The sequence below is a fragment of the Gallinula chloropus genome, assembly GCF_964237585.1.
Source record: "Gallinula chloropus genome assembly, chromosome: 11".
Lineage (NCBI taxonomy): Eukaryota > Metazoa > Chordata > Aves > Gruiformes > Rallidae > Gallinula > Gallinula chloropus.
In genome coordinates this window covers 2,971,828-2,977,827 of record NC_140096.1, presented here as the reverse complement: position 1 = coordinate 2,977,827, position 6,000 = coordinate 2,971,828, and positions in this window count along the sequence as shown.

Here is a 6,000-nt window from a genome sequence, read left to right as displayed (position 1 = left end):
GCTGGAGGTGCTGAGGAGCAGGAGCAGAGGGTGCTCAATGCAGGAGAGGAAGAGAGCAACCCAGAGAACGCGTCTCGTGCCACACCAGAGGATGCAGCTACAGAGACCGCAGCTCCTTGCCTGGCCGGAGGTGCCGAGGACCAGGGGCAGATGGTGCCTGAGGCAGGAGAGGGAGAGGGCAACCCAGAGAAGGCGTCTCGTGCCACATCAGAGCACGCAGACACAGAGGCAGCAGCTTCTGCTCTGGCTGCAGTTCCTGGGCAGGAGCAGTGCACAGCCTCCAGCTCCTCTTCCTCCACGGGCACGGCTGCCCACAGACGTGAGCGGACTCACCGGCGACGGCGCTCCTTCTTCAGGAGAGCTTGGCAGGCTCTACGCAGGGCCTTCTCCTGCTGCTGCCACCCAGAGCAGTGAGAGTAGCACTGCGTGGCTGTCAGCACCTTGCCGTCACCGGGCTTGCCAGGAGCTGCCCTGCAGCTGACCAGCTCTCCTCGTCCCGTCACTTTATTAAATGTCATGTTCTAGATTCTGTGTGGGGTTGGACCTCTCTGTCCTGGGGGCACCGGGGTGTGCAGGGCCGTGAGTGCAGTGAGGGCTCGGGACAGGGCACGGGGCTGAGGGTCCCTGTGTTCCCTGGGGCACTGAGAGCGGGTGTGCGAGCGAATGGGATGGCCACCGAAGAGGAAGCCGCACGAGCTGGGGAGTGTGTGACGTGGCCTGGGAGCAAGGGGGTGAGGCAGGTCTCTGATGACCAGCCACAAGTGTGAGAGACCCTGGATGTCTCCAGGGGACATAAGAGTCAGGCCAGGGCTCTGAGGCCTCTGCACCACCAACTGGGTTTGGGCAGTGGCCTTGGAGGCCTGGACACCCATACAGGGCCCCAGGTGGGGAGACCGGGCTCCAGGGGTGAAGCCCCTCCTGCTGACACGCAGAGCTGCGCAGTGACCCGGGGGCTGTGGTGCAGAGGGGCTGCTTGGCAGGAATGGGTGTGCTCGCTGAGGTGCTGGCTTGGGGAGCGGGGACGGGCGCTGTGCGAGGGAGACCTGCCCTGTGCCGGGCATGGCCGGTGCCAGTGGGCTGCACATTGGCCTCAGCGCGGCTCCAGCTCGGCCTGTCAGCCAGGCTGGGGGGCCACCTCGGGGAACAGGCCCGGCAAAAGCCCCGGTCGGCCAGAGCTTAAAGCGCCTCCCCCCATCCCTTCCTTTTATCGGACCCCAACTGAGTCAGGATTTAGGTCCCTTCTTCCCCGATTTAGGTCCCTTCTTCCCCCCAGGCTGGCACGGGGAGCGGCAGCTGCCGGGGCCGGGGGATGGCTTTTTCGATCAGTTCCTCACGAGTTGTTTTCCTTCTTAGTCGGTGCCGTGGGATGGGAGAGGGAGGGAGCGGCCCTGGAAAGGAGACCTGAGTTGTGCTTTTTGAGGGAAGCAGTGAAAGAATAGCAGTAAAGCCCGAGATGGAGGGTCTTGTGGAGGTGTTTGTGTGTTGTTGGGCAGGGAGGTGGCACGGTGTGCTTTGTAATGCTAGGGAAGGTGCAGACAGACAGACTCCTGCACAGCAGGAGTCCCCCAGGGCGGGGCAGCCTTTTGTATAGGAAAGTTGTGGTTCTTCTGTTAGTGAAAAGTCCTGAAACCCGACTGGAGGCAGCTGCCTCAGCCATCCAGAGGGTAGAAAACTTTGCTCGCTTGTTCTTGAAGTTATCTTCGCTCCATGACGATCGGAGTCCGCAGCTTTCAATACACCACAAATGGCCCCACCGTGGGGCAGTGACACGACTCGCTCCCGATGGCTGCTGTAGCTCAGATGGACTTAGGAACGAACGCTCAAGGAACCGTTACCGGCCGCTCCGCTGCCTCTGGCAGGACGCAGGTAAGCGGCTGAGAACTACGGGGATCAGTCTACTCAACAAGATTTTGCGGGAACATGGGAAGGAGACGGATAGTAGAGAGTTACAATGATTTTTTTCTTTGGCATTTTTAAAAGCGATCGTTCCACAAACAGCCATTGTATTTATCATCCAGCAATGTGGGCTGAAGCTGGGGTCAGGCTTCGGGACTGCGCCACTAAAATGGCGGCTGTTTTGTCAGCCTCCTGGCGGGGCATTTTCCAGACCTTAAAGGCGCATGTGGGTTCTCGGGTGGGTGAGGGCCAAAGAAACCTACAGCACCATCACCCCCCCACCCCACTATCGACGCCATCTGCCAGGGACTGTTCTGTAAAACCTCCTAATAATTCTGATGATCAAATTCCCTTTGATCCGGGGCAGATAGACCTCGAAAAGGAGCCTGACGTGTATCCCCAGACGTGGACGATAAATGGGCGGCTGTAAGAAAGGCAGGGCAGGCAGCGGGGGATGTGGACATTTCGGGTGCTTTCCCTGTAACACATGCTCCTGAGCGAGAACCACAAAGAGAGGGTCTTTCTTACAGCCTTATAAAATGCCTCAGCCGTACGGTAACTGATGATGGACTCGGCACTCCATGTGCCGCCCATTTTGTACAGTCCAGAAACTCTGGCTTTACCCCGTGCGATTTTCAAACCCTGTGTCGGTTATTATGACTGTGTGGGCATCAGAAACGACAGCTTGCTGGGTCTCGGGCTGCAGAGAGTCAGGCGCTGGGGCAGGGTCACCCTCTGCGAGCTGCTGCTGTGAAGTTGTTGGTGGAGGTGATGGCAGCACCGCTGCAGCTCCAGCCAGAATCCCTCCCGAAGGCTTGCAGCAGGTCAGGCAGCTTGCGCTCCGAGCCCTTAAAAGCGCTTCTGGAGCCAGAGGGCAACACCAGCCTTTTGTTCGTTTAAAGCAGGAACCAGGGGAGCCATTTATGGATTTTTGGACAGACTTAATGATGCTTTACGGAAACAAGTGGTGAATGAGGCTGATTGGGAGTGTATACTGAAACAACTCGCAATTGAAAATGCCACTTCAGAGTCTCAAAAGGTTTTGCAGCCCTTGAAAAGCCCCCGTGCTGATGCGATCACGGCCTGTATGGATCCAGGCTGCAGGCAGCACGGGCTGTCTTTGCGCGCCGAGGCGCTTGCGGCAGTGCCAGTCACATGGCAGCGGTGTTATTCCTGTCCTCAGCGCGGGTATTCCCGAAACAAGTGCCCCAGGACCCATGTAGATGGAGGCGGAGCGCCGGGCGTGCGCCCGCGGTGCCTCACAGGGCGGCACTGCGCAAAGCGGGGTCGCTCCAGGCCTGGCAGGAATGGCGGCCGTTGCCTTAGGCGGGAAAACGCAGGGGCGCGCAGGGCGGGGCCTCGCAGTGACAAGCAGCCGCCCCTGGGCGCGGCCTCAGGGAGCTGCCGGGCCCCTCAGCCCAGAGCGGGGCCCTGGGGTCACTAATGGCGGCGGCCTTAATGGGGAGCTCCACCAAGTATCAGAGCAGACAGTGGCCCAGGCTATGCAGCACATAAACCACCGATGTTTCTTAGAGCAGTGGGGAGAAAAACCCGTCACGGGCATTGCGCACTCTCCCACAGGACAGGCAGTTCCTCGTACGCACAGTGCTGTTCAAAAGCAAGGGGGAGCCTTGTGTTCCAAAACCAAGGGGGAGCCAAGAGCTGTCCCCACAAGAGCGAGCAGCAAGAGCTGTTCTGTTCTGAACAGCATGGGCGTCCTATGCAGCGTGACATTAACTCGCAAACCCATCCTGAGATGAATAATAAAGCTTTGGTGATGATAAATCTACAGACAAAGCAATGGGAAGGACCTTTGACCCTAATGCCGAGGCAGGGGGGATGCTTGTGTTTCCACAGGTTCTGGCCGAAGATGGGTGCCAGCACGATGGCTCGAGCCCTCTGTGTCGCAACCACCGTTACCACCTGCATGATGCTGACTGCACCAACTCACAGTTGTCAGGAGTTTGATGGACTTCAATGTGTGCATTAAGAGTCCATTCACCAAAGTACTGACAAAGTGATGGAGGGGGTTTCTTCAGGGGTGTCAGGGTGGCTGTGTGAACTGTTGGAGATGGGATTAGCATGTTTGTTTCTGTGCTCATTCCAATTTGTGGGCCATGTTTGTTAAGACGTAGACAAGGTTTAATACATAGGGCTTGGAAACAAGTTTTTTTAAATGTAAATACAGAAGGGGGAGATGTGTGAAATGGAAGAGCAGCCTTGGAAAGGAGACAGAGTTGTGCTTGTTGGAGGGAAGAGGGAAGCCATGAAAGACCAGCAGTAAAGCACAATACAGAGGGTCTTGTAGAGATGTAAGTTTGTGTGTTGTTGGCAAGCAAGCTGAGCCCCCTGCCCTGTGCCCGGCTGGCTCCCTGGGCATGGCCAGGCTGCTCTCAGGACCAGGTGGGGGGAATGCAAGGACCAGCCCTCTCCCCAGACAGCTCTGGCATCAGGGCAGCATCTGCCTGTGGGGCTGAGTGCTGCCCTCAGAGCTGACAGGAGAGCCTGGTATGGGGGCTTCCCCCTCAGGCACAGGGAGGAAAGGGCCACAGTCACAGGGCCTTTCTCCATGTTTTCTCTTGCAGAAGGACGACATGGAGGGCAGAGGAGGTGCCGTGGGCCCGTGGCTGCCAGCTGCCAAGAGCTGGTCCCACCTGCTCAGGGCACGGTGGTGATGGCTGGCAGCTGGGGGCCTGCCCCACAGGGCTGCACGGACACTGACTTGATAGCTGCAGCCAAGTGCGTGGTGGCAGAGGTCCTGAGGCGTTCTATAGCCATATATCAGGAAACCAGCCAGCAGCTGGTGGCACAGGACAGAGCAGGGGCCGTGGGCCCTGTGGCTGCCAGCTGCCGAGAGCTGGTCCCACCGTCTCAGGGCACAGTCAGAGACCGCGACACGGCGAAGAGGGCTGGCAGGTGGGGCCCTGAAGTGAGGGCCACAGCCCAGTCTGGTGGAGGAGGTCCTGAGGCATGTTTCAGACAAGCGCCGGGGACCCAGGCAGCAGCTGGTGGCACAGGGGCACCTTCCACACCCCACCGCTCTGGTGCCACCTCCAAGACCAGCGCAGGTGCAGGCTGCCAGGAATGGCAAATCCCCAGCAGCTCAGCCAGGACCTCAGCCCTGCCTTGCAGGGGGCACTGGGACACCTGGCAAAGCCTGTGCACCAGTCACAGGTGACCAGGTGCTGCCGGTGGCAAGGGCGAGTGGCCACCTGCCAGCCCGGCGACTTGCCCACGGTGAGTGAGAGACCACACGGGCTGAGCAGTCCCCGAGGTTCATGCGAGTGGTCATGAGTCTGACACTGGGGACAGACAAGAGGCCTGAAGATCCGTTCATAGCGATTCAGCTGGATGAGTATGTCCCCAGACATACCAGCTGGCACATCACCACTGAGCTGAGATTCAGCCAGAGGCCACACAAAGGCCCCCAGGAGGTGCCCGACTCGCCAGGCAGCATGGCCAGAGGTGCCGCAGGAGAGGCAGATGAGCAGCCTCAGTGCGCGTCTCCTGCCCCACCAGCTGCCTCAGAGACCGCAGCTCCTTGCCTGGCTGGAGGTGCTGAGGAGCAGGAGCAGAGGGTGCTCAATGCAGGAGAGGAAGAGAGCAACCCAGAGAACGCGTCTCGTGCCACACCAGAGGATGCAGCTACAGAGACCGCAGCTCCTTGCCTGGCCGGAGGTGCCGAGGACCAGGGGCAGATGGTGCCTGAGGCAGGAGAGGGAGAGGGCAACCCAGAGAAGGCGTCTCGTGCCACATCAGAGCACGCAGACACAGAGGCAGCAGCTTCTGCTCTGGCTGCAGTTCCTGGGCAGGAGCAGTGCACAGCCTCCAGCTCCTCTTCCTCCACGGGCACGGCTGCCCACAGACGTGAGCGGACTCACCGGCGACGGCGCTCCTTCTTCAGGAGAGCTTGGCAGGCTCTACGCAGGGCCTTCTCCTGCTGCTGCCACCCAGAGCAGTGAGAGTAGCACTGCGTGGCTGTCAGCACCTTGCCGTCACCGGGCTTGCCAGGAGCTGCCCTGCAGCTGACCAGCTCTCCTCGTCCCGTCACTTTATTAAATGTCATGTTCTAGATTCTGTGTGGGGTTGGACCTCTCTGTCCTG